The sequence below is a fragment of the Notamacropus eugenii genome, chromosome 5 (assembly GCF_028372415.1).
Source record: "Notamacropus eugenii isolate mMacEug1 chromosome 5, mMacEug1.pri_v2, whole genome shotgun sequence".
NCBI lineage: Eukaryota > Metazoa > Chordata > Mammalia > Diprotodontia > Macropodidae > Notamacropus > Notamacropus eugenii.
In genome coordinates this window covers 85,278,757-85,306,648 of record NC_092876.1, presented here as the reverse complement: position 1 = coordinate 85,306,648, position 27,892 = coordinate 85,278,757, and the positions used below count along the sequence as shown (strand labels likewise).

Genomic DNA, 27,892 nt, shown 5'->3' with positions numbered 1-27,892 from the left:
AAAATTTGGATGGATATTGGGCAGAGATGTCCTAACAGGAGTGGAGCAAAGAAGGAGAAGAGTCAAAATATATAGAAAAGTTCATCAAAAATGATAAAGGAGAACCAGGTTCCTAGTGCTGTAGATTTTGGCCTTATCTCTTCCCTTCCTTGAACTTCAGTTTCCCTGTATGTAAATGCAGAAGCTAGATAAGATAAAGTAACGTCTCAACCAGCTCCCATCGAGTTCTTATTCACATTCTCTGACTCACTCAGTTTTCTAGACAAAAGGGTCTATAGGCTAGGCCCAGCTCACAGTGTCATCCCTTCTCTCCCCTCTCCATGTCAGCATCTATGCAGAGCATTTGTTGGGGATGTTGTACATAGAGAATATTCCTGCTCAGGTGTTAAACTAAAAGGCCTCTGACTGCCCTTTTGACTCCGAGATTCTATGAATTTAGACATTTACATAGTGTTAGAACAACACAACCTTTTGAGATCAGGAAAACAAATCTTTAGTTTTAGAGGGACCTTTTTTTTAGGAGGCTTAGGGAAATGAGTTCTTATCTCTGATTTTATCAATGTGTGTATTCCCAGTGTGAAAAATCCACTGCTGAAGATGGGCAACTCTTCTGCATCTTCATAATCTGGCTCCATCCTATCTTTCCAATTTGATTACACATCACTTTCTACATTGCAACGAAATCAGTCTACTTGGCATTTCTTGTATGTGACATTCCATTTCCTCATGCCTCTGCACAAGCTGTATCCCATTACTAGGATACTCTCCTTTCTCCCCTCTTGGATTCCCATGCTCCCTGCAAGTTTAAGCTCAAGTACTACCTATGAAATGAGGTCCTTCCTGATAGTTTAGTATACAATTGCCTCCCCCCCAACTACTTAGTATTACTTTATACTGACCATTCTCCCATCATCTTTAAGGAAGTCATACTTCCTTGGTTCTCCTCCTTCCTCTCTGTTGGTTCCTTTTTTGTCTCCACTGGTTCTTCATCTTCTTCTTCATTTCTTAATGAGAGAGTTCACCAAGCATCTATCTTTGGATCTCTTCTCTCTCCACTCTTTTTTTCTCGGTGATATCATTCAGTCTCCCTACTTCAACTACCACAGCCCTGCAGATAACTCTGTATCTCCAATTCAGATTGCTTATTTGATCTCTTGCCACCTATAAAACACTGTCACATTCCTGCCCCATCAGCAATACAAATTCAATATGTCCAAAAACCAAGTTCATTGTGTTTTCCCCAAACCTGCTCATCATTCTGGCTTCTCTTTCAGTCTGATTCCACCTATATATAGGTTCACAAAAGTTTTACATTGTTATCTCACTTGATCCTCACATCACCAGTCTGTGTTGTCATTATTTCCATTTTATGTTTGAAGAAGGTAACATTGAGAGAGGTTAAGTGACTTACCGAGGGTCATATAACTGTAAGTAGGATTTGAACTCAAGTCTTCCTAACTCCACAACCAATCAAGTATGCCACCTGGCTGCATTTTTAATGAGAGAGATCCTATTAGTTCCTCAAATAGTTCATCCCACTTTGGGAAAGCTCTACCTTGGGGAAAATTCTTCCTGACATCAAGTACAAATATATTCATTTGAAAATCAGTTCCTGATGGAATTGAGTGTCAGAAGGGGGAGGATGATGAAGGATGAGGAGTCTCCCAGGCTCACAATGTTGAGGTTACCTTTGACTCTTCCTGCTTTCCCTTCTCATAATTAGTCAGTTACCGATTGCCTCTCTGTAATGTCTTGAATCCAGTTCCACTTCTCTATTAACACTGCCACTAGCATAGCATAAGACTTCATCACCCCCTGGACTATTCCAATGGCCTTCACACAGCTATTCCCACCTTCATTTCCACTCCTAATTCTTCTCTTCATAGAACAATCAAGATAATCTTTCATCCACAAAGATCTTGTCTTATTAGTCCTTCGCTCAAAAATCTTCAATGTTTCCCAACTGCCTCCTGAATTAAATTCAAATTCCTTTGTCTCACAGTTAAAGCCCTCCACAACTTGGGACACCACCACCCTTTTCTAGGCCTGGGTCATATTACATCCATTCAAGTGTTCTGTCCCTCAGGCAAACTCAACCTCTTTCTGACCTTAACCACATCCTTGATTCTCAGTTATATTGTCAAAAAGCATTAATTAACCACCTACTTTATGCCAGGTACTTTGCTAATTTCTGCTATACTCTCTCTGATCACCTATGGAATTCTTATCCATTAAACTTCAAATTAAATACCACCTTCTGCCAGAAGCCTTCCATGATTCCCCAAGTTTGTAATGACCCTCCCTTAGGTCACTCATAACACTTAACTTTGTGAGTATCTAAGGCATCCGTCATGTAATATTGTGTATTGTAAGTATCTATTTGTGTCTTATCTCCCAGCTAGTCCATAAACACCATAGATTAAAAAGCATTTTTAAGTGGCTCCTTGAGGACAGACACCATGTTTCATTTAAGCTCTGTATCTTCCTAATCCTTTCCATAACACTCTGTGTGCAATAGCTATTAAATAAATATTTGCTATTATGAATCGCATCATTCATATGACCATATCAATATCTAAAATTGGAAGGGAGTGTAAAGGCCATCTTGCCCTTTTCTTCATTGTATTGATGAAGAAACAGAGGCCCAGGGAGCTGCAGTATCTTGCCAAAGATCATGCTAGGAATAAATATCCAAGGTGGGTATTAAGCCCATGCCTTCTGTCTCCAAAGTACTCTCTCCATTGTAGCATACTATCTCCCCAGGCAAGTACTTCATAGCTACAGTATTAGTGATCCAAGTATATTACAAGTTAGGCAATATTTTCTAGGGAGATCTAGAAACCTGGCTACAAGATATAACATTATTTCTTTGAGGATATGCCTTCCCATTTCCAAGCAACCTACTTGTAAGTGGATTTCTGAGACAACACTAGTTTAGAAGTTGGGGAGAGGTCTATATTTAGATGTAGTCTAAAAGTCCATCTTCCAGTGATCACTAAAAATCACAATCCCCAAAGAATCAAAATGAGGAAGGGGAAAACAGATGCATATATCATGAACATAGTGCCTACACTGTGCTAAGCGCTTTATAAATGTTATCGGTCCTCACCATAGCTGTAGTTGTAGGTACAGGTACATTTTACAGTTGAGGAAACTGAAGCAACCAGAATTAAGTGACTTGCCCAGGGTCACACAGCTAATGAGTGAGGCCAAATTTGAACTCAGATCATCCTGACTCTAGGCTGAGCTCACTATACACTTCACTATCTAGCTACTTCAGTGACAATGGGAATATAAATGGACCATGGCACCTTGTTAATAATGACTAACACCCAAAAAGTGATAGAAAAGCCATTATCTGCTAAGCGAAGTGAGCAGCACCAGTAGAACATTGTACACAGTAACAATCACAATGTGCAATGACTAATTTTGTCAGACTTATCTCTTCTTAGCAATGCAAAGATTCAAGACAACTGCAAAGGACTCATGATGGAAATCACTGTCCATATCCAGAAAAAGAACTATGGAGTCTGAATGCAGATTGAAGAATATTATTTGTTCTCTTTTTTCTTTTTTTTGTTTGTTTCTTCTTTCTTGTAGCTTCTCCCATCAGTTCTAATTCTTCTTTACAACATGACTAATGTGAAAATACATTTAATATGAATGTATACATAGAGCCTATATCTAATTATGTGCTGTCTTGGTGTGGGGACAGGGGAGAAATGGGGAGAAAATTTAGACCTCAAACTCTTATGGAAATGAATGTTGGAAACTAAAAATAAACAAATAATTTTTAAAATAAAATAAAATAAATTGACTAAATAAAAAAGAAAAGAAAAGCCATCATCATTGAGATATGTGCCCATAAAAAAGAGATAATAAGGTAATAATGAGGAATAATAGTGAACTGGCCAACCTGAGTGCCTCACGCATACTTATGAAACTTTATAAAAGCCAGAGAAGGCTCCAAAGCATTGAGTGTATCCTCTAGGGAAGACTGATGGTAAATGTGGACAAGAACCATGGAAAATGAGAAGGCAGGGTTGAATTTGGATGTTCATTTGTAGTAGGAGTACCCACATCAGTGAGTTCATGAATCCCACAAAGTATGGAAGATAGATGCTTAAGAAATGCTTGTTGATTGATTGATTGATCAAACCGCTGGATAAACAATTCAAAGCTTACAACTTGACAGTAGGTCAATGGTGACATATTCTCTATAAAGGAATAAGCATTTTTAAGAAGTCATTTAATTTATCTGCCTTGGAGCTGCAAGAAGCTATTTTTTAACTGGTCAGAAAGAAAAGATAAACTATACAAATGTGGAGCCTTGCTTTTATGTCAGTCCCTGAAGATTTCAGGCTCCTATCATTCTAATCAGAATGAGGTTATCATGGATAAGTAACTGAAAAGACTAGATTTCCTAGCTTAAGTTCAACTGAGGTTCCTTTGGCCTGGTCCTATTACTACAAGTTATCTGGCAGTTCTGCAATAGCCAATGAAATAGATTCAAGATTCTTTGTTTGTTTTTTTGCTTAGCTATCTTGCTAGATCCTCTCATGTTGAAATACCTGTATTATAAACTAGTTAGAGCAAGACTTTGCAAGTTAACAGAGATCTTGAATATTTTCAGATAAAGTCAAAAGGCACAAACAAATGGGCAAGGCTCAGGACAGAGAGGATAAGAGGCAAACATTAGACACAAAATCAAGGGTCATGGCCAGAACCCTGGACAGCTCATTAGGAGTTGATAATGCATTTTTGTGTCTTATGGTTTGCAAAGTACTTGACATATAGTATTTCATTTAACCCTCATAACAACCCTGTGAAGTAGGTGCTGTTATTTTCCTCATTTTACAAATGAAGAAACTGATGATGAGAGAGAGTAATTGACTTGCCCAAGTTCACATAGCTAGGGACCGTCTGAAGCAAGATCTGAATTCAGATCTTCCTTACTCCAAGTCCAGCACTCTATTCACTGTGACATATTGTATTGATGTGCTAACAGTTTTCCTAGGATCTTGCAGCTGAAAGGCCCCTCAGAGGCCAGCTAATCATCTTCAACAGGTGGTCATCCAGACTTGGCTTAAAGGCCTTCACTAATATAGAAATTACTACCTTCCAAGGCAACTCATTCTACTTCAGGTTAGATCTGTTGTTTTTGTTCTGTTTTTATTTACTTTTTGTACATTTATCTCTCTGGAATTTCTAGCTATTGCTCACACACAGACACACAAGCTAATTCAAAGTGATTTTGAATTTTGTGCTAAATAAAATAATGAAAATGCCCATATCCTTTGAGTCAGTGATTCCCACTGTTGGGAATCCCACTGTTGACCATATTCTCCAAGAAGATCAATGGCAGAAAGGTCCCACCTATAATAAAATATTCTTAGCCATAATTTTTATGTGGCAAAAACTAGAAAAAAAGAAGATACTCATTCCCTGAAGAATGGATAAATAAATTGTGATTTGAGAATGAAATGGGAGAAAATAAAATTTAATTTTAAAAGAATGTAATAGAACATTGTTGTGCATAAGACAGGTTAAATATGAAGATTTCAGAGAACAATGGAAAGATTTACCTCAACAGATACACAGGTGAAGTACGCAGAATCAAGAAAACAATATACATAATAACTATACAATAATATATAATTATAAATATGATGTGATATATAATATACATAAAATATAAATTAATATATTACCATGACTGTTATATACAAAATATGCAGAAACATTTTAAAACAATAAAATGAAAATGAATACTATATAATTATAATGACCAAGCTTTTTACTAAGAAGAGTTAAGAAGATAAATTAGAGAAATAGAGAACCTTGCATGTGAAATATTGCAAATACTGTCAGATATGATCCATGTGTTGGTTTTACTGAACTGATTTTTTTCTCTTTCTTTTTTAATCTTGGATGGCTAGGGAGGGGTGGGAAGAGGGATTATTATAATATGGAAATTAATGGAACACAAAAACAAAAGGCATTAATAAAAAAATAAGACAGAACATATAAAAAGAACAAAGCTAATCTATCTTCCATGTGACATTCATTTGGTGGAAAGGGGTAGGGGGAAAGAGGTTTTCACTCAAGTTAAGTGTTGTTGAATATTTTTTTATGGTATAGCTAAGTAAGCTTCCTTTTGTTAACTGCTGAATCCCCTACAATGTTCTAATTTTTGTTCCAACACCAAATTTAAACCAACTAAGGACAGGCCTGAGTCAGTCTCACCCATCCCAAGGGAGATGATCTCTAAGTCCCCCTATAGCTCTAAATCTATGGTCTCATAATTCTTCCTAAACTGCGGTACCCACAAATGAGAGGTGTATGGGTTATGCAGGGAGGACTAGCTCTCCTAACTTAAGTTCAACTGAGGTTCCTTTGGCCTGGTCCTATTATTACAAATTATCTGGCAGTCCTGTAGAAGTTAATAAAAAAGACTCAATATTGTTTGTCTGTTTGTTTTTTAGCATAGTTATCTTGCTCCATCCTCTCATCTTGGCATACCTATAGTATAAACTAGTTAGAGCAAGACTGTACAAGCTCAGTTGGCTCTGGCGTGAGGGCCAGACTTTCCAGGGCTGCTCATTTACCTTTGGCATCCACCTGGCAGTCAACTCACACCTATGGCTCCAAAACCTGTAACGCTACAATAGAGTCAATAACAGCATGGCTAGTCTCTTCTTAAAGTGCATATATCTGGCAGATGGGCTAGACTAGAGGTGGGGAGCCTGCAACCTTGAGGCCACATGTGGCCTTCTAGATCCTTGGGTTTTTGACTGAGTCCAAGTTTTACAGAACAAATCCTTTTATTAAGGATAATGTTCTATGAACTTTGGAATCAAAGGGCTGCACTTGAGGACCTAGAGGGCCTCGAGGCCACAGGTTCCCTATACCATGTTGAAGGCAATCAGTGGGCCTCACACCTGTCAGTGAGTTGGGCAAAGGGGTGAGGAGGTGTCTATCTCAAGCATGTGAAAACTTCCCTTTGCAAAATGAATGAATGAGAACAATTTGTTCCAAAGGCCATGAAGGTGGGAAAAGCAGGTGCTGCGGAACACTTAGAGCTTGGTCAGACACCAAAGGTGCCAAAGTCACCCACTGCATCCCAACCATCACCAGTCATCATGACCTTTGTCTTATCATCAGTCTTGACTGACTCGAGAAGAAAGAGCAAGGCTGATGACTTTGAGCATCTCTACCTCATATCTAATTCATGCACAAGTCAAGACATTGCTTGCTCTATCATTGCTCCTCTGAAAATGAAGGACAGGGGCAGCTAGGTGGTGCAGTAAATAGAGCACTGGCCCTGGAGTCAGGAGGACCCAAGTTCAAATCCAGCCTCAGACATTTGACGCTTACTAGCTGTGAGACCTTGGGCAAGTCATTTAACCCCTAATTGCCTTGTCTTCCCCCCAAAAAAAGAAGAAAGAAAGAAAGAAAGAAAGAAAGAAAGAAAGAAAGAAAGAAAGAAAGAAAGAAAGAAAGAAAGAAAGAAAGAAAGAAAGAAAGAAAGAAAGAAAATGAACAACAACCCAGCACTCTAGAACAATTCTGATGGTGGTAGAGTATAGTAAGACTAATCTCTAATTCTAGGCATTACACCTCTCAGTTCAACTAAGATTTCATTGGTTTCTTTGACTGCTTTTCCACACATTCTGTTGAGTCATATAGAATTTTCAGTTCACCAGACTTCCAGGTCTGTTTCACATGACTAGCCACGCAACCCCCATGTTATATTCATGCAATAAATCTCCAAAAACTGTTGTAGAACTAAAGATATCGATCTATAGGAAAGTTCATTTTAACAGCTTTTCACTATTGTTCCACCTTGTCATGATCTTTTCACATCTCAAGTCTATCATCCAACATATTAGCTGTTCCTCCCCACTTTTTGTCAATGGCAAATCTGACAAGCTTACCAACCATGATGAAAATGTTGAACAGCCCAAGGACAAGGACAGACACCAGGAACAGTCCAATAGAGATTTCCCTGTTTGCTGACATTGATCCATTAATGACTATTCTTTGTGCCCAATCATTCAACCAGTTCCAAATCCACCTAACTACACTATCATTCATCCATCTTGTCCAAAGGTTATGATGAAAAACTTTGTCAAATGCCTTGCTGAGGTCTGGGCATGATTCTATTGCATCTCTCTCATCTACCAGTCTAGTTGTTATTGTGTTTGTCCTTCATTCTCAAGGAGGACCATGACATCAGGGAGATGATGACATGACTTGCAGTTGACTTTGATTTGAATGAGGGAGGGCTGTGCAAGGTCAACAGCCTCACTTTCTCCTCCAGAGCCCTCTGAGTCCAGTGGCCAGATATTCATCAGGACCAGTCCAATAATCCTGTCAGAAAAGGTGATGAGGTTAAGCCAATCTCGCTTGTAATTTCATTTCCCGGCCTGAAGCCAAATCAACTCTCCGAGCTTTTTCAGGAAAGTCAGATTTTCTTCCCAGGCCCATTTCCACTATTGTTTCTGTTTTGTGGTTCATGTTAACACCTCACTCAGCCTCACTGGGTGTGCATACTCTCAAGTTTACCCTGAGTGCTTGTGTGGCATAAAGCTTGACACTAATTGGTAGGTACAGGTTTTAGACTGATCACTACAATAGAGCCAATTACAGCATGGCTAGTCTTTTCTTAAAGGCCAATCTTACTGAAACACAGGGAAAGGAAGAAAGAACCCTTGCCTTCCCTAAGAATAGGCTCATGGGTAGTGGTGTTAGAACAAAATACAAAGAAAAACAGTAGTGCAGGGAATGAGATTCAGAGACCATGGGGCTCCAGGAAAGGATGCATTCCACAAACAAATGTTTGGGCTTTTGAAAGGCTAGAATGGACTCCAGAGGCTGGAATGGGAGGCAGATGAGTGAGCCACAAATTGAGATTTCTCTCCATGGAGGAGGGGAGATGGAACAGTAAAGAAAAAGAAGAGAAGGGAAGGGAGGGGAGGAGAGATGAAGGAAGAGAAGGGAAGGGGAAGAAAAAGGGAGGAAAGAGTAGGAGAGAGGGAGGAGAAGGGAAAGAAAGGAAGGAAAAGCAGGAAAGGAGGGGAAGTGAAAGGAGGGGAGAGAAAAGAGAAGGGGAGAGATGAGGAGGGAAGGAGAAGGGAGGGAAAGAAGGAGGAGAAAGAGAGAGGAGCAATTCATTTTGCACAAGGGTAACTAGCTTCCTTTCTTTGCCCGTAAGGGAGAGAAGTAAGGATAGAAGGTAAGTGTCAGAATCTACCACCTGAAGTTTCGCTCCTGGAGGGTCAATTTTGGCTTTTCATTGAAGATCTTGGTATGAGCTGTTCTTCTGGAGCTTGGCTTTTACACTGGTCATAAAGAGGCAGTGTGGCGTGATGGGTGAATTGCAGGATTTAGAATCAGAAAGACCTGAGTTCAAAATTCCACTTCAGACATTTACCAGTAAATGACACTGGTCACTTAATCCTTAGTTTCTCCATCTGTAAAACTGGGGATATCAATGCATAAACTGAAGTGATTATTTAAAGTTGTTCAGTAGTTTGCTATATTCTTGTTGTTCAGTAGTGTCCTACTCTTCACAACCCCATTGGGGATTTCCTTGGCAAAGATACTGGAATGTTCTGCCATGTCCTTCTCCAGCCCATTTTACAGATGAGGAAACTGTTGCAAACAGGGTTAGGTGACTTGCCCAGCTAGTAAGTGTCTGAGGCAGAATTTGAACTCAGGTCTTCCTGACTTCAGGTCCAGTGCTCTATTCATTGCACTACCTAGCTGCCCTGCTTGCACCATAAATTAAGATTATTTATAGATATTTGAGTGTGAATATGGGGGAGGGAGTGTGGAGAGAGTGAATAGAGTGGTGCTCAAAAGGACCTGGCATATCCAGATAGCAGGCTTGGACTCTTGACTCAGAAAAACCTCAGTCTGAATCCGGCCTCAAACATTTTCTAGATATGTAACCCCCAGATCTCTTTCTGCTTCAGTTTGAGAGGCTTTCTCTCAACCTTCTAGTTCCAAATATATTATCTTATGAGCCTAAGGTTTCATGAATGTTGCAGGCTGCTAGGATATCCTGTCTATTTGTAGCAGAAGCACAGCCCAGAGCTGAAAGGAACCTTACAGACCCTCTTGGCCAGGACTTCTTAACCTTCTTTGTATCATGGATCCTTCAGACACTCTCTGGTGAACCCTTTTTCAGAGTCGTGCATTTAAATGCATACAATAAGATGCATAGGGCAGCTAGGTGTTGCAGTGCATAGGGTGCCAGGTCTGGAGTCAGGAAACCCTGAGTTCAAATCTGGCCTCAGACACTTAATTGAGTAATCCTGGGCAAGTCACTTCATCCTGTTTGCCTCAGATGCCTCATCTGTAAAATGAACTGGAGAAGGAAATGGCAAACCACTCCGGTATATTTGCCAAGAAAATCCCAAATGGGGTCATGAGAAGTTGGACAGGACTCAACACCAACCGCAAAGAAGATGCATTGGATCAACAATTTTATTAGAATAAAGAGGTAACTTCTCTCATTCTGAGTTTCATAGACCCTGTCCATAGATCTCTGAGTACAATCCCTTCATTTTATGGAGGAGGAGACTGAGTCCCAGAAAAAGAGAGGGACTTGTCCAAACTCACCCAAGGCGCAAGAAGCAGTTCTAATGTGAACACAGGATGCTTTCCATTACAGTGTTCTGCCTCAGGTTTGTACTGCTCTGTTGAAGAAAGAGACCTCTGCATCAAGCTCCCAGCCTTTGAGGTGGAACATCTGAAGGCTGAACTAAGCATCTGGGAATCTCCATTCTTCACACTGCCTGGGCACCCTGTGTGGTAGTGGTCTTGACACAACATAAAAGGCTTAGAGTTAGGGTCCTCAACATCTTTGTAAAATGGACAACCAAATGTTGTTCCCAACCAAAAATATGGGGTTATTATGGGGATATAACAAAATACGGATTGTAGATTGTACAGAAAGGATAAGCCTAAGAGATCATTAGCCCAGCCCCAGCAAGGTGGGAAAGTGGAGAGTCAGGAAAACTTGAGTTCAAATCCAACCTCAGATACTTATCAGCTGCGTGATCCCCAGGCAAGTCACTTAACTCATGTTTGCCTCAGTTTCCTCATCTGTAAAATGGGGAAAATAATAGCCCCCAACTCTCAGGGTTGTTGTGAGATAATAATTATAAAGCCCTTACTTAGCACAATGCCTGGCACATAGTAAACACTCAGTAAGTTAGCTATTATTATTACTGTTATAGATAAGGAAATTGAGACTCAGAAAGGTTAAATGATTTGTCTGAGGTTACACATGTAGAACGTAGCAAAGACAGCATCTGAATCCAGACCCTTAGATTTGAGAGGCAAATGGACTTGGAAAAAGTAAGATATAAGTTCAAATCCTACCTCAGATACCTATTAGCTTACAAACTGGGCAAGTCACTTAACTCCTCTGTGCCTCAGTTTCCTCATCTGTAAAATAAGAAGTTTGAACCCCATTGTTTCTAAAGTTCCTTCTGTTTCTAAATTCATGGTCTATAATCCCATGATTACAAATTCAGAGTGCTTCCCATCACACCATGGTGCCTGGATATGAACACATCTGGAAAACTAGAAAATGCCATTCTCAGTGAGAGCTCATCATTTGCAAGGAAAACCAGCATGCCAGTTAACAACCAAGGGCTTGTCTCTCCCCTTTTTGAAGTTGGTCCCCATCAAGAAAGCTGAAAATCTTCCACCTTTCAAGGTCTTCACCAGACCTTTCCCCACCCCCACCCCCTGCTTACTGTTCTCTCTGGGAACGATAGAAGCCTTAACTGAGATGTCTCTATCCCAGCTGATGGAACCAGGCTCCAGTCTGAGAGGGAGGAGGGGAGGAGGAGCGTTGAGGCAGCCAGCAGGAGGGAGAGAAGGAGAAAGGGAGAGAAAGACACTGACAGGATCGCTTTGAAATCTGAGCGATTAAATCTGCCTCCAAAATTGCACAGAACTTTTTTTGTAGCTTCAGGGAGCAGTGGGAGCTGAGGAGAGCAAAGGCAGCAGCGCATGCTCATGCATCAGGAGTGGGTGCTAACAGGAGAGCTCTGGCCTGGCACTGAAGCCAGAGGGGCAGGAACAGGTTGCTCAGTGGGTAGTGCAATGGATCTGAGATCAGAGGCCTTGGGGGAAAATCCCAATTCTACCATTCACCACTGTGTCATCTTAGGCAAAACAATTAACCTCACAGGGTCTCAGTTTCCTCATACCTAAAATGGGGAAGTTGGGTTTGTTGACCTCTAGGGTCACTTTTAGCTCTAAAACTATGACTTGTATGCTTTCATATAAAGAGGAGGATAAGGCAACACTTTTGGAGACAGCAGCAATAGCAGCCATCATGGGAACCAAGGTCAAAGAGGAAAAGGGGTTTTAAATGCCATTTATTTTATGCAGTATCCCACTCTTTACAGTCCTCTGTCTTCTACGGGGGGGAGGGGGGAGAGAAGAGGACAAGACAGGACAGGACAGGACAGGAGAGAGAGAGAGAGAGAGAGAGAGAGAGAGAGAGAGAGAGAGAGAGAGAGTCTACCTCTGCTTCTAGAGTTCTACCTCTGTTTCTGCTTCTAGTCCTAGAGATCTCACATTAAAGAAGAGTCATTGTCATCTGCTTTGCCACTGCACCCTAAGAACTATGGGACTTTTCCATCTGAATTGCAGCTGAAACCTTCCATATGGGTTATTTTCCCAATTAGAATGTGAGTTCCCTGAGAGCAGGGATTGTCTTACTTTTTCTACTTGTATCTCCAGTGCAGAGGGCACAATGTTTTGCATATAATAAACTCTTAATAAATGCATCATTCATTCCTTCATTCTCACAATCTCCTGTAGCAGTCCATTCCACTTTTGGATAGCTCTGCTTGAACAGAAGTTTTCTCTAACATCAAATCAAAATTTGCTTCATTCCATATGCCAGTCCTTCAGATACTTGAACATTCCAATCAGATGTCCCCCAACCTTGGCTCCCCAAGTCTTTTCTGTATTCCAGATCCAACAATATCTTCTCAACTGATCTTCATATAATTAGAATTTGAATCCCCTCCCAATCCTGGTCATCCTCCTTGGCATAATAGTAATTGACATGTATATATCAAGTCATTTGATCCTCACAACAAACCTGCAAGGTAAGTACTATGGTAATTATTAACCCCAGAGGAGTAAGGTAAGACTCAAAAAACAGGTTGAGTGATTTGAGCAAGGTCTAACAAAGAGTAGATGTGAGAGAAGGGATTTGATCACAGTTTTCTTTTGACTGCTTGTCTAGATTCCTTCCATATGGCCTCTCTGATACACCCTAGCTCATCAACATCTCCCCTAAAGTATGGCCCCAGAATTGAACACGATACCCCTGCTATGGTCTGATCAGGACAGAATCAAGAGGGACTACATTGTTCTGCAAACAATTCTTCCATTATCACAACTTAAGACAGCTAGTTTTGTTGACTTCCTTTTCACATTGTTGATGGTCCACTAAGACCGCCGAGTCCTTTTCACAGGTATTATCATCTACTCCTGTCCACCCAATCCTACACTGGTACAGATGTTATTTATGAACCTCAGTGGCCAGAAGTAGAAATCAGGGGGGACTACACTTGTGAGTCAATTCCTTGGGAACCACTCTCCAGCTGGCAGTAAGTACAGTGAATGGGGAGAAGCTGGAGCAGCAGATTGGGTGACTACTTTTATCCCTATTTTCCTCCCTCTCTCCCACTCTCTTTCTCTGCTGTGTGGGTGACATCCCCGCAGGGGAAATGATAGGAGATGAAAACTGCATGAAAAAGGCAAGGGCTTCCTATATTTCCCCATTTATTAGAAAACCTTCTCTATGTTTACATTATTGTTGTCCCCAAACAATTTCATCAGCTCAAACTGACTTCAAGTTCAGCCCTAGGTTCCCCAAATCAGCTTTGATCTGTTAGAATAATTGACAGTTACATGAAAAATAAACTTCAATATGAATGCAATATTCCTGGCTGAAGCCTCAAAAATATCAGCCTCATAAAAGACCCATTAGATGATCAAGCACCTCCTGGCACTGGTGCAGAGGGGTATACAGCTGTGGTCTGCAATCCTGAGTGCGCATGTGATCAAGGCATGGGCTATGTCTCTCTGATTTGCATGATCAAGATGGAGAATGGCAGTTGCTACCAACCCCCTCCCTCAGCATTGCCAGCCTTCTCTGCGCTTGGGTAAAAGGTTCCTTTTCTCTCCTCTGGAGGTCATAGCAAGAAGGTGCTGTAGCATCTTGTTCAACTGTCTCATTTTATAGATAGGGAGACCAAGTCCCAGAGAAGGGAAATCACTTGCCTAAGGCCAAACAGATAGTAAGTAGCAGGATTCCTATCCAGAACTCTAAATACAGGATACTTTCTATTATACTTCACTACCTCCAGGGTATAGGTCACCCTCTAAGAGAGAACATAATTACATTGCCTGGGAGAGTTCTTTTTCCGTAATGGTTCACTGTGTGACTCAAGGTTTACCATTTTAGCTCTCTCTCTCTCTCTCTCTCTCTCTCTCTCTCTCTCTCTCTCTCTCTCTCTCTCTCTCTCTCTCTCTCTCTCCCCTCCACGCACACATGTACACACACACACACATCAAACACACATACACATTTTCTTCAAGTGTCTAAGTAGTCATAAGATTCAAGAGAAAAACCACTAGCCTGGACCTTGGAAGGTATGGGCTCTAGGCCAAGCTCCACCCTCTATATGCCCCTGTTGATTTGGTGAACCTTAGAAGCAGAGAAAAGCTCTGCCTTTATTCAGAGCCAAAAACCAGTTCCCTTCTTTTCTGACAGCCACATGGTGGGCATTCAAGTCAACAAACATTTATTAAGTGCCTGCAATTTCCAAGGCTTCTTTGGTCAATAAAAATGAAAAATGACACTGTCCTTGCCTTCAGGGAGTTTATAGTTCACTATGAAAGTAAGAGGACAGACATAGATAAGTTTAATATATGATAGAGAGTGATGGGAGTAAGGGAGAGATCCATACAAAAAGATTCAGGGAAATTTGAGGAGGAAGGAGTATTTTTAGGTTGTCACAGAATCGGAGTGGGAAGGGACTTCTGTGTGTCATATCCAATCCATGCCCAAAAAAGAATCCCAACTACAACCCACCCAACAAGTGGCTATCCAATCTCTGCTCAAAGACCTCCAGTGAGGGGAAGTCAACCACCTCTCCTGACAGCCCATTCCACGTTTAGGTAACCATAGCTTCTGTTCTGATATCAAACCTAAATTTGCCTCCCTATACTTCTGATATGTTGTTTCCCTTTTGTCCATGGGGACCAAACAAAATAAATGAAAGTGCTCTTAAACATATCGCCTTTTCAAGGACTTAAAGACAGCCATCTTGCGATAACAGTAGAAAGAATATTTGACCATGGAGTCAGAAAACTTGGATCCAAATCCTATCTCTGATATTCACTGTTTGACCTTAAGTAAATAATTTAAACTACCAAGGTCTCAATTTTCTTGCCTGTAAAATGAGAGGTTAAACTAGATGACTTCTAAAGTTCTTTCCAGCTTGGGATCTAGGATCCTATGTATTCCATGAGTCTTATCTTCTCCCAGGTAAAATATCATCATCATCATCATCACCATCATCAGGCATTTGTTAAGAACCTACTATGTTCTAGGCACTATACTAGGCATTGGGAATACAAAGAAAGGAGTAAACAGTCCCTATCCTCAAGGAGCTTAAAATCTAATAGGGGAGGTGACATGCAAACAATTACATACATACAGGATCCATAAGTCACTAATAGGGACTAGGGTTGGGCCAAGGGAGGAGACCTCTTGAAAAAGGTAGAAAAGAGGTAGAATTTAAGGTGAGTCTTAAAGAAAGTCAAGAAATCCAGGAAGTAGAGGTAAGAAGGTAGAGCATTCTAGGCAATGAGGGGCAGCCAGTGAAAAGGCCCAAAGTCAGGAAATAGCATGTCATATTCAAAAAACAGCAAGGTCAATTTCCCTAGTATGTAGAGGAGGGTAACATGTAAGAAGACTGAGAAGGTAGAGAGGTTTCAGGTTACGAATGATTTTAAAAGGCAAACAAGATTTTATGTTGATTCTACAGGTAACAGGGTAGGGAGGAGGTTGGTAACATGGTCAGAACTATCTATGCTTTAAGATCACTTTGGTGACTGAGTAGAAGGGCTGAATTGAGGAGAGATGTGAGACAGTGAAACCAGTCAGAAGGTTGTTGAAACAGCCCAGGTGTGAGGTCGTAAGGGCATGTACCAGGGTAGTAGTAAGACAGTAGTAATGGAGAGAAGGGTTTATATATGAAAAATATTGAGAAGATAGAAATGACACTCATCTGTATTGAATGAGACATGTTTTTCTTCTTCTCATGAGTAAGTATATGCCTGAGTGACATCTGGAGGTAGGACAGAGGTAGAAGACTATGAGTTATGAAATCAATGAAATAGGTACCATATGCTTGTCAAGTGGAACCAAATCCTTTACTATGAGAAGGTGGCAAGACTGTCCCTGGCCAGAGACCTCAGATGAGACCATAGTTAGGTTTATCTAGTTGAACAGCTCTGCCTCAGGAGGCCATTCTGCAAGGTGGACTGTCTCACAGCTCCAGGGCTCAGACCACTGGATCTATCAAAGTTTAGTCCTCTTGATCCAATCCCACTTTGGAAAGACTGACCAGCTTAGCTGCTTCAGCTTTCAAAGTATCTCTAGATTCCTAAAAATATTGCCACCTTGGGGGAGGAGCCTGTACGAACTCTCTGCTTCCCAGAGGCCTGTGTTCCAGGAGGGTTTGTCCTGTTTAGTGTGAGGGTCAAATTTCTCCAATCCACCAACTAGATTGTGAGTCTGAGTGACTGGAAAGATGGTGGTATCCTCAAAAGTAATAGGGAAGTTGGAAAGAGGGGAGGAATTGGAGAGGAAGATGATGAGTTCAGTTTTGGAAATGTAGAGTCTGAGATGGCCACAGGAATCCAGTTTAAGGTTTGAGATATATCTAATATTTGATGATCTATAATGAGAGAGAGAGAGACAGAGACAGAGATAGAGAGACAGAGACAGATGCACAGAGAGAGACAGACAGGGACAGAGAGAAGGGATTATAAGAATCATCTGAAAAGAGCAGATAACTGAGCCCGTGAGAGTGAATGAGACCACCAAGAGAGTACTATATAAAGAATATTCCTATTTATATGGCATGGATTTGAAAACTCTGTGCCATGCCATTCTCCCTCCTTTGGATGCCCCCCAACTTATCAACATGATTTCTAATGGCTAGAACTGTGCACAACTCCAGATGTGGTCTGACCAAGACAGAGTACAGGGAACTATCACATTCTTATTTCTCAAAACTATGCCTTTCAATGAGGTACAATATTGCATTAATTTTTATTTTTTGACTGCCATGTCACACTGCTGATTCCTATTAAGCTTTCAGTCTACTGAAATGCTCATATATTTTTAAGACAAAATTGTATTGACCCATGTTTCCCCTATCTTATACTCATGAAGTCGATTTCCTGAACCCAAGTGTAAGATTTTTACATTTATCCCTATTAAATTTCATATGATGAGGATCAGCCCAATTTTCTAGCCTGTCAAGATATTTTCTGATACAGTCTCTGCCATGCAATGTGCCAGCTACCCCTGCTAGCTCTGTGTCATCTGCAAAGTTGATGAATCTGTCATCCCTGCCTTTATCCAAATGGTTGATGAGAATGTCAAGCAGCACAGATCTCTAAGGTTTTAGGAGGTCCCTCTTGGGCATTGGGTCCCTTACACAGAAATCTGCTCTCTAGGAGTTTACCCACTGAGAATGGCACACAGATGTGAGGCACATGTACAACAAGTGCAGATGGAAAGCTAGAAATAAGAAAAGGAAGATGCTAACCTCTTTGCAAGTTTGGCACCAATGCAGAAAGACATGGGGATACCTGTGGACTTAAAGTATCAGGGTTCCTCATCCTTATTCTGCTATAGCTTTGGTTGCAAAATCCAATTCAGGAGAAACACACATACACATACACATACACAGGTGCTGGAATACACAAAAGCCCTCATCTATTTGTGAATGTATGAAAGAGCTGCAAGGCTGCTGGAAATGACATTTAATTTTCCAATGTTTCTTTTTGCTCCATAACACTGAGTTGAGGCAAAAAAAAGATGGGTCAGAGAATTTTGACCTTCACTCTGGACAGGACAAGCCCTCCTGGGACTCAGGCCTCTGGGAAGCAGAGGTTCCTCCCCCAAGGTTATAGCATTTTTTAGGAAACTAGAGAGACTTTGAAAGCTGAAGCAACTAAATTGTAAAAGTAGGGTTGGATCAAGAGAATCAAGCCTTGATGGATCCAGTGGTCTGAGCCCTGGAGCTATGAGACAGTCCACCCTGTGTACTGGCCTCCTGAGGCAGAGCTGACCAGTTCCCCTTCCACCTAGACAAAGCTAACCATGACCTCATCTGGGGCCTCTGGTCAGGGACAGCCTTGTTGCCTGCTCAGAGCAAAGAGCTTGGTTCCACTTGACAAGCCTATGTTCCCTATTTCACTGATTTCATAACCCACAGACTTTTAGCTCTGTCCCATCTCCAGCCTTCCCTCAAGAAAACATCTCTCATTCCATACAGGTCATTTCAAAATTTACCCAGCTCTCCACACTTTCTGGCTCATTATCCAGTGACCTGCCCAAGATGGCATAACTCAAAAATGCCAGAGCAGAATCTTCAGCCCAGGCCTCCTGAACTCTTCCCAGGGAACTTCTATGCCACTCAGAGTCTATGCTCCAAAACTGAGCCTTGATTATATCCTGTGTTCTACTGTGCACTATTGTTTCACTGTGTATTAAGCCTTAGAAATGCAGTTACAGTACGATAATACTTCTTAATCACTAAAAGCCATTTGTTTCCAAAGCACTTTTCTATCCTTTGTCTCATTTTATCTTCATAAAAACCCTGTAAAGGAGGCAGGGCAAAGATTATTATCTCCATTTTACAGAAGATGAAATGAAATTTCCAAGTAAGGGCTCAAGTTAAAGTCTCCTGACTATCTAGTGCTTTTTCCACTGAATCAAACTGACTTTTTAAAATACAAATATAACATGGTATTATTCTCAACCCAGTTACTGAAGAAATGGGGAAATTTAGTCCAGCAAAGAGAAGACTTGGAGGGACATGATAGGCCTTCAATGGAAGAAGACTCAGATTTGCTCACCTTGGTCCAAGAATGAGAAACAAGGAGCAATGACTGGAAGTCAGGGAGGAGCAGACTTAGGCTTGATGTCAGGGACATGTCCTGACAATGAGAGCTATCCGAAAATGGAATGGACTTCCCCAGGAAGTAAGGGGGACATCTTTAAATGAAAGTTAGGTGACCACTCACCAACTGTATTATTGAAGAGATTCTTGTTCATGTTTCGGATGTTTGGATCGGATGACCTCTAATCCTCCTTCTGACTCTGTGATTCTATAACACTTAGGTCAGCCCTCTGGGCATTTACCTAAACTTGTATATATAGTCCAATGGGCTGTTATCCAATGACCCCTGGGGCACCATCCCCTGGTGGCTACAACTGTCATACACAAGGCTCTAGTATTGAGAACTACAGTGCCTGGGTGTCCACAGACAGCCAGGTGAAGGTTCAAGATACCTACTTGAACTGCCAGGTAGCTGAACAGACAGGCATCATGTGAAGTGTCATGAGAAGTATGTGCTCTATGTATTTGAAAGACAAGGAGAAGGTAGTCAATAACTCTAGTGAACACTCTGAGTCCATCATTCCTACCAAGAGCAATAAGGTAAAGGTGATTTTAGGGGAGGACCAGGAGGTCACAGGGGACTTGCTAAGCATCAACAGAGAGGATGGCATCATGCAGATGAACCTGATAGCTCAAGATCCTCAATATCTGTTTTCTAAGGAAATTCTTGGAAACCTAGAGAGGAGCTGGAGAGGGTTTTCTCATGCCTCCTTGCACCACACCCACCCTCATCCTCAAAATGCTCCCCAGCCAGGATCAAAGTACGGGCATGGGAGACTGTGGCTGCTTTATTTTTGTTTGTTCCTTTTTTATAGCCCACTGGATAAGCAGGATAGACTCAAAAGAGGTGTACTTGACACCTGTAGAGAGAACAAAGAAATAGAAATAATCAATGGAGAAACAAATGAGGAATCTATATCAAAGGTACCCCAAATGTAAACACATGATGTGGTGGTGACTCGTGGGGAAGGAAGAGTCTGGAGGAAAGAGCTGAAATAAGTTCCAGAGATGGCCCATTACTCAACAAACACTGATTAAGCACCTAGTGTTTGCAGATTACTCTGCTAAGTAATGGAATGAAATCAAGTTTAGACAGGCTGTGTCCCCTCCCCTCAAAAAATTTACATGACTTCATCATTTATCTAACACTATGGCCCCCTATGCCAGTACATTTGAAAAGTGATCTTTTTTATTCTTCCTTTACCCTTTTATGTCTTAATAACAATAATAATTGATCAACCTGTAAAATACAGTCTTTAAAGTGTGCAGCTGCTCTGGGGAAATGAAGCTATGCTCCTCCTCCTCCTCGTGGATATTTCAGGGACTAGTCTGGCATAATTTGGATGATCTGGCCCAGCTGCCCTGGAGGAAAATGGGAGGCAGAAAGAGGCAGAATCTTGAGATTCAGTTGGAGGTGCTGATACAAAGGGGAGGCACATCGTCTGATCAGTAGGGAAAGGAGAAGCTAAATGGCAGATTTACAAGAAGCTGAGTAGAAAAAGAGAAACTCATTGAAATAATAACAAGAAAAAAAGATATATTTTCAACCACCTAGTTAGACTTTTGTATAGAATGACCCAGGTGTAAAATGACAGAACATTTGAATAGACTGGAGGCGATCAATGTTCTTGGGACATAAAAGAGCTATAAGTAACAATGTCAACTGAAGCTCTAGAATAATCTCTTCATGGATGAACTGCTCAAAAACTACACCCTGGAGGTAACTAGTACTAATTGCTGTGAGTAGGAAGCAGCTACCAGAGGAGAGTAATTTGATACAGGGTACCAAAGAGGAGCAGCCAGAGAAAGAGTAATGAAATTGCCCAGTATCAATGAGGAGGGGCAAACTCTGAGTCATTTTTCCTTACTGGGGCCACACTCAGGGTAGTAATAAGTCATAAAGACTACTCAGGTTATTGATGTGGGGGACAGAAACAAGAGGGAAGATCACTTGTCTTTCTTGTATTTTGACATGTCTTTTTTGTGCAGATAAAACTGCTCTATATTTTGAAGCCTTGTTTGTCTTGGTGCTTATAGAGGGAGCTGATGGCCACCACTGGATGATTAGTAAATATTGAAATTTCTACCTTCCATCTAGATGGGAACAATGAGCCATAAATTGGAGAGATTCCTCAAAGGGTATCTGAGTCCTTTATGTCAGGAGGGATTTTTTGATTCAAGAGTCATATATAAGGATCCTTCTTCTCCACCCACCCCTAGATGCATCCAATTGTAAGATCCTGAGAGAAGGTTCTGTGTGTTATTTCACAATTTTTATCCCCATATCTGAGGATGGAGCTTTGTCCATAGTACCTGCTTAATAAATATTTATTGATTTGAAACGGATGATCCTATGAAGGAGACAGTGTCTTCACTTTACATATTGTGAATCTGAGCTCAGAAAAGCAAGTAACTTACATAATAAGTCACATAATAAGTAGATGGTAGGAGTCGGGACTAATATGCAATTGTTCTGACAATCTGACAAGGTCCCAGTGTACTATTTTATAATATTCCCTAGTTGCTTTGCATGTTAGCCTTGTCTGTCTAACTAGACTTTGGACATCCCAGTCACACAGTAGGTGTTCAAAGACATATGTTGATTAAATAATTGGTGTACTTGGACCAAGTAGCTGGCTCTGAGAAAGGTCATTGCAGTTAAAATAGTGGACTGAGAATAAATTCCTGGAAGGGATCTCTATTGAGCACTTGTTAATTCAATATTCATTTATTCAACAAACAGTTATCAAGTTACTATATTCCAGATACTGTCCTAGAGGATAAGAGCTTAGATGATGTCCTAGGCTACTGAGCTAACCTAAACTGGTGGAATAGTGGAGCATATAAACCCCAATCTAATGAGACAGAGGCAATCTAGTGCCATGGAAGAAACCCTAGACCTAGAATCAGAAAGAACCATGCTCAAATCCCAAATTAAACATTTTTGTCTATGTGACTCTAGGCAAGTCTTATAATCTCTCTAAGCCACAGTTACTTCATCTGAAAAATGGGTATAATAATAAGGTACCACTACAATAACCATCTTCCAGGCTACTGTGAGGAAAGTGCTTTGTAGATCTTAAAATAGTGTAACGAATTTGCTATCTCATCACTGTAAGTGTTCCAAACCAACCATGCCGTTTCAACCTGTTGGACTTATTCTTTTATATGTCTTCTTATAATTCCTCTTGGGAGGGGATGGACAAGCTACATGCTAGAAACCTTGCTCTAGGTCTTTATTGCTTTATGAATCTTGACACTGGAGCTCTCTTCTGTTATTCCTCATTTTCAGCAAATGACCAACTCAACTCTTTTTCCAAGCATACATCCCTCCAAAGATATTTTCACATATTGGTTTGTGCACAGATCATCGTTGGTAATATGCAGCAGCAGCAGCAGCTTATTCATGCCCATAATAAATCTCTCTAAAGCCCTTTGGGTGACCAAGAGTTTTAAATCTTCAGAGATTGTGATATTCCATGATTCATGACCACAAAGTATCTCCAGAAGGGTATTGGTATTGAAGAGATCCTTCTTTTTGGTCATTCTCAAGGGGAAATTTAACATCCTTGAAAGGTCTTCACTGTTTCCCAAATGCAAACAAGCATTCTCTCTTTCTCCTATTCCAATCAAAGCTTTAGGTGCCATGGAAATATCAGTTATTCTTATTATGTTTAGCTACATGTCTCATACAAAAAGCATCAGCATAAGAATGAATCTATTGTTTCTGTTATAGAGATGGTGTGACATAATGGATAGAGCACTGGATTTGGAGTCAGGTGAGGCCTGTGTTCAAAACCTGCCCCTGACACTTAACAAGCATTTTGGCCATGGATGAATCACCTAAGCTAGCTGAGCCTTAGTTTTTTCATATGTAAAAAGGGAGCATTAATATCTATGAAAATGTTAGCCATGGCATAGTGGAAAGAGGGCTGACTAGGATTAGGAAGTCCTGGGTTCAAGTCCCCACACTGGCTATGTGACTAGACAAACTCTCCTAAAGTAAAAATTGCAGAACAGATGCTGATATGCTTTGGCAGAAAGAGTTTATCAATAAAATAAAAGGTCCAAACCAAAAATATTTTTCACATATACAAATACACACATGCCTCACACACATGCACACATGCACACACACCCACACACACATACACTGATTACATCAGAAGGCTATTGTAGGGGCTCAAATGAGATAATGCATGGAATTTGCAAACCTTAAAGTGCCCCACACACATACACACACAAAAACACATGATAACATTAATTATTGTTCCAAGGGGATTTGGATCCAGAATCATATGATGTCAGTCTTTCCATGTTAGTGTAGACTGAAGACTGGATTTGTATCTACTTTGTGGGTCATCATCACCCTTTACTTTACTCCACTCAATTTTAATTCACTCAGCTATGGCCAAACCTAACCTCATGAAGAGGCAAAGAAAGTGGCTGTCTGCACAAAGGACTTTCAGAAGCTGGGAAATGGCCCACTGGTTAAGATGGCCCCCATCTTGAACCCTGAAACTCCAGCTAAGGCTCCACCTTTCTCTCTCCTCTGCCACAACCCTCCTCCCCAATTAGATCTACCTATCTAGGCTAGAACATAAAGGCCAGAATGTTGTCTCTAGAAGGCCACTGTGAAAATATGGGGACAAGGAGTTACCATCTTCCATTTAAACAAGAATATCAAAGGGGAATTTGGATCAAAAGGGAAGAGAGGGAAAAGTTAGAAGCAGGGGGTGATATCTCCCTTGGTGGGCCCCTAAGAGGCATTTCTGGTTAGTAGGAAAGCTTGAGGCATCTGAGGCAGGACCACAGATCGAACTCATCCACTTCATATCTTGGCTTTGAATAGACAGACCCTGCAAAGTCATTGAACCCAGAATCTAAGTGACTTTGGATTTGGATTTGACTCCTTTGAGACAATTGGATGGAACTAGATTTGTAAATAGGTACCTTTCTTATGTAATGCAATACAGTGTATAAGTTTCTAGACTTGAAGTCAGAAAGTCTTGAGTTCAAATTCTGCTTCTGATATTTCCTAGCTGTATGATCTTTGGCAGATCACTCAACCTATCTGAACCTCAGTGTCCTCATCTGGAAAACGGGAATAATAATGCCCATAGTATCTACTGCATAGAGTTGTTGAGATATTCAAGTGAGATATTATCTATAAAGCACTTGGTAAACCTTAAAGTACTTTGTAAGCATCATTCATTATTATAAAATACAGTCTTCAGTGCCTCCACACTGGTTCTTGTGGAGAGAGTGGACTGGGCATGGTCACAGTTTAGTCCTTTGATTTCATTGGGTATCAGTGTGAACACGCTACCCAGAATGCAGGACCCTATAACCATCAGGAAGTGGTGCCCACCTAATACACAACTATTGGCCAACCTTAGCTATCCCATCTCCACAATAATGTGGTGTGGTGGAAAAGAATCATATTTGGAATCAAAGGTTCTGAGTTAGACTACCTCTGTTCCTTGACACCCGTGTGACTTTGTGGTTGTTGCTGTTGTTTAGTCGTTTTTCATTTTTGTTTGACTCTTTGTGATCCCATTTAGGGTTTTCTTGACAGAGAGGCTGGAGTGGGTTGCCATTTCCTTCTCTAGCCCATTTTACAGATGAAGAAACAGGAATAAATGACTTACCTAGGATGACAGAGCAAGGAAGTGTCCTGTCAGATTTGAATTCAGACTCCAGGCCCAGCATTCTATCCCCTGCATCACCTAGCTATTATGTGACCTTGGCTTATCTTCTCTGGTCTGAAGTTTCCTCATCTGTAAAATTAGAGGATTGGACTAGATGATTTCTAGATTTCAACACTAAATCCCTGGATCTTATGGGTAGCTCTTGTGCCTATCCTTTTATCTCCATTCTGGATGACCACTTGTCATGTGTCCTTGTCCCAATTTAGGTACTTGTCATCTTCCATCAGCAGCAGTGGATAGGAGTTGTACAAAGACCAACTCAAGCACTGTCTGGAAAACCTTCCTACCAATGAAATCTGTGAAAAGGTGGAATGAGCCGGTGCGGGGAAGGTGGTAGGGCTTCTCCTTCCCACCACACCTTCAGCATAAGTTTTCAAGCAGAGACTGGATTGCCACTGGTCATATATGGGATTTTTGGTATTCCTTCCAGGTATGTGTTGGAGCAGATGGCCCCTGAGGTCTCCTCCAGCTCCAAAAAGATCTCTGCAATTCAGTGACTGCGACTTTCCAGAAGGAATCTGTTTAAGTCCCCTTGAAATGTGGACAGCAAGAAGGAAAATCGATAGTGTTTTAAAGCTGTCACCTTGCAGATTGATTTAATTCTCCCCAGCTCCCCCTTCTCTTATGCGTCTCCAGGTCTTCCAACTCACATGGTCTTCTCTGTGTCCTTTTCTGAATATTATTCTCTCTAAATTATGTGACAACCTCCTCCTGTTCTGAATCAGTGATAGTACATAGTGTGGCCAAGGAAAAGATCTGAAGTCATAGGATGTAAATAATCTGACCTCACGCTAGCTGTATGACCAGGGGCAAGGCCACTTCTTGGAGACTCAGCTTTCTCATCTATAAAATGGGGATGAAATAGTATTATCAGCAGCAAAAAGGCCAGCTTAGGAGTCAGAAGGACTTGGGTCAAGTCCTGCTAGTTGTTAGGAGGAAATTTTTGTCCTTTTCTTGCTCAATTTTGGTAGCTAGGTGGTACAGTGGATGAAGTGTCTGACCTGGAGTCAGGAAGACTCATCTTCCTGAGCTCAAACCCAACCTCAGATACTTCCTAATCTATGTGACTGCGGGCTAGTCTGTTTGCCTCAGTTTCTTCATCTGTAAGATGAGCTGGAGAAGGAAATAGTAAACCACTCCAGTATTTCTGCCAAGAAAACCCCAAAGGGGATCATAAAGAGTCAATCACAAGTGAAAATAACTGATATCTTTGGAATAAATATCCCTTGGTGGAAACTGATTTGGGCACTAATCACTGGTAGATAGAAATGGAGGAAACACACAGGAATGGAGAGACTTCAGTGGATAGCATTAGAGAAAACCACCCCACTGCCCCTCGGAGTAGTATCTATCCATAGATGTGACCAGCCTCACTCTGAGACAATAAAGACCAGAATCTTGCAATAGAATACACATGGGATGGCATTCTGCAGGAGTCCCAGGGTGCTCAGGCACCCAGAATCAGTGGCAGGGAAGTGGAGGTGATCACAGATGTGAGAGATCACACAGGATCAAAGGTGAGAAAGCAAAGAGACAGACTTCACAGTTTTGCCTGTGGCTAGCTCTGTTACTCTCTCCCTTTGAAGATCAAAACACCAGTTCCAGTCCTTACTGCCCACATTTTACAATAGCTGTCACATAGAAAAATATTTACAATCAGAAAGAAGAGTCTATTCAGCCATCACTCTCTACCTAGGACCATAGGACTGAGATCCAGAAGACACCCTGGAGACTATATTCCAACCCTTCATTTTCCAGATGAGAAAATTTAGGCCCAAAGACTTAAGTGTCTCCCTTTCACTGCCAAATGTAAAAGCTGTCTGATCATTGCCAGCATATCTTAACACTCCCTAACCTCCCTCAGTCTGGCTTTCTATCTGATCACTCAACAGAAACTGCTTTTTTCCAAGTTACCAGTGATCTCTTAATTGACAAATACAATGATCTCATCTCAGTCCTCCATGTTCTTGAATTCTATACAACATATGACTCTGCTGACCACCATCTTTACCTGCATATTCTTTTATCTTTGCTCTCTCTCAGTTCTTCTCCCACCTGCCTGACCTCTCCTCAGTCTCCTTCACTGGAGAGATCTTTATCCATATTGTACCCCCTCAACCATGGGTGTACCTCAAGGTTCTCTCATGGGTCGCCTTCTCTTTCCACACATTCTCTCAGTGACCTCATCAGACCTCATCAGCTCATGTCGCTTTATCTGTCATCTCTTGACCAGATTTATATAGCCAGATTTAGTCTCTCTCCTTAACCCCAGCCCCATATTGCCTACTGCCTGGTAAATATTTCAAATTGTATATCCTGTAGGTTCAAATTCAACATGCCCAGAACAGAACTCATTATGTCTATCCATCAACTCCAACACCTTTTTGAACTTCCCTATGTCTTTCTATGACACCACCATCCCTCCCCTCACCCTGATTCACAATATGAGAATCATCGTCAATTTCTCACTCTCCTTCATCCCACGTATCCTGTCCATTGCCAAGTCTTATTAAGTCTACCTCTTCTGCATTTTTCACATACCTTTTCTCTATTCATATAGCCATCACTCTAATTCCAGCTCTTATCACCTCTAAAACAGCAAGCATTTACATTGCACTTTTAAGGTTTGCAAAGTGCTTCACAAATATCTCATTTTATCTCCACAATAACCCTAGGAAAGAGGTACTATTATTATCCCCATTTTACTGTTGAGAAAACTGAGATGTGAAGTGATCTGCCTAGGGTCACACAGCTCATAAGTGTCTGAGGCCAAATGTGAACTCAGGTCTTCTTGACTCCAGGTCCAAAGCTCTAGCCATGAGTTTTTCCCCTGGGACTATTCACTACTCCACACTGCATTTCCTGGCACTTTATGGATACTTGTTGCTTGTTTGGTTATGCTGTAGAGAAGTGGCTTTGGGTACAGTA

The 27,892-nt window shown here is 41.1% G+C and overlaps 1 long non-coding RNA gene across 3 annotated transcripts in view; it reads right to left on the bottom strand.

Annotated features, from left to right (window-relative positions):
* Positions 1-27,091, bottom strand: part of LOC140508626 (uncharacterized) — a 130,182-nt gene extending 103,091 nt beyond the window's left edge. For all 3 annotated transcript variants that reach the window (XR_011968488.1, XR_011968487.1, XR_011968489.1), the window contains exon 1: positions 26,976-27,091. This is a non-coding gene — a long non-coding RNA (uncharacterized lncRNA). The remainder of the gene's footprint in view (positions 1-26,975) is intronic.
* Between the last annotated feature and the right edge of the window lie 801 nt (positions 27,092-27,892).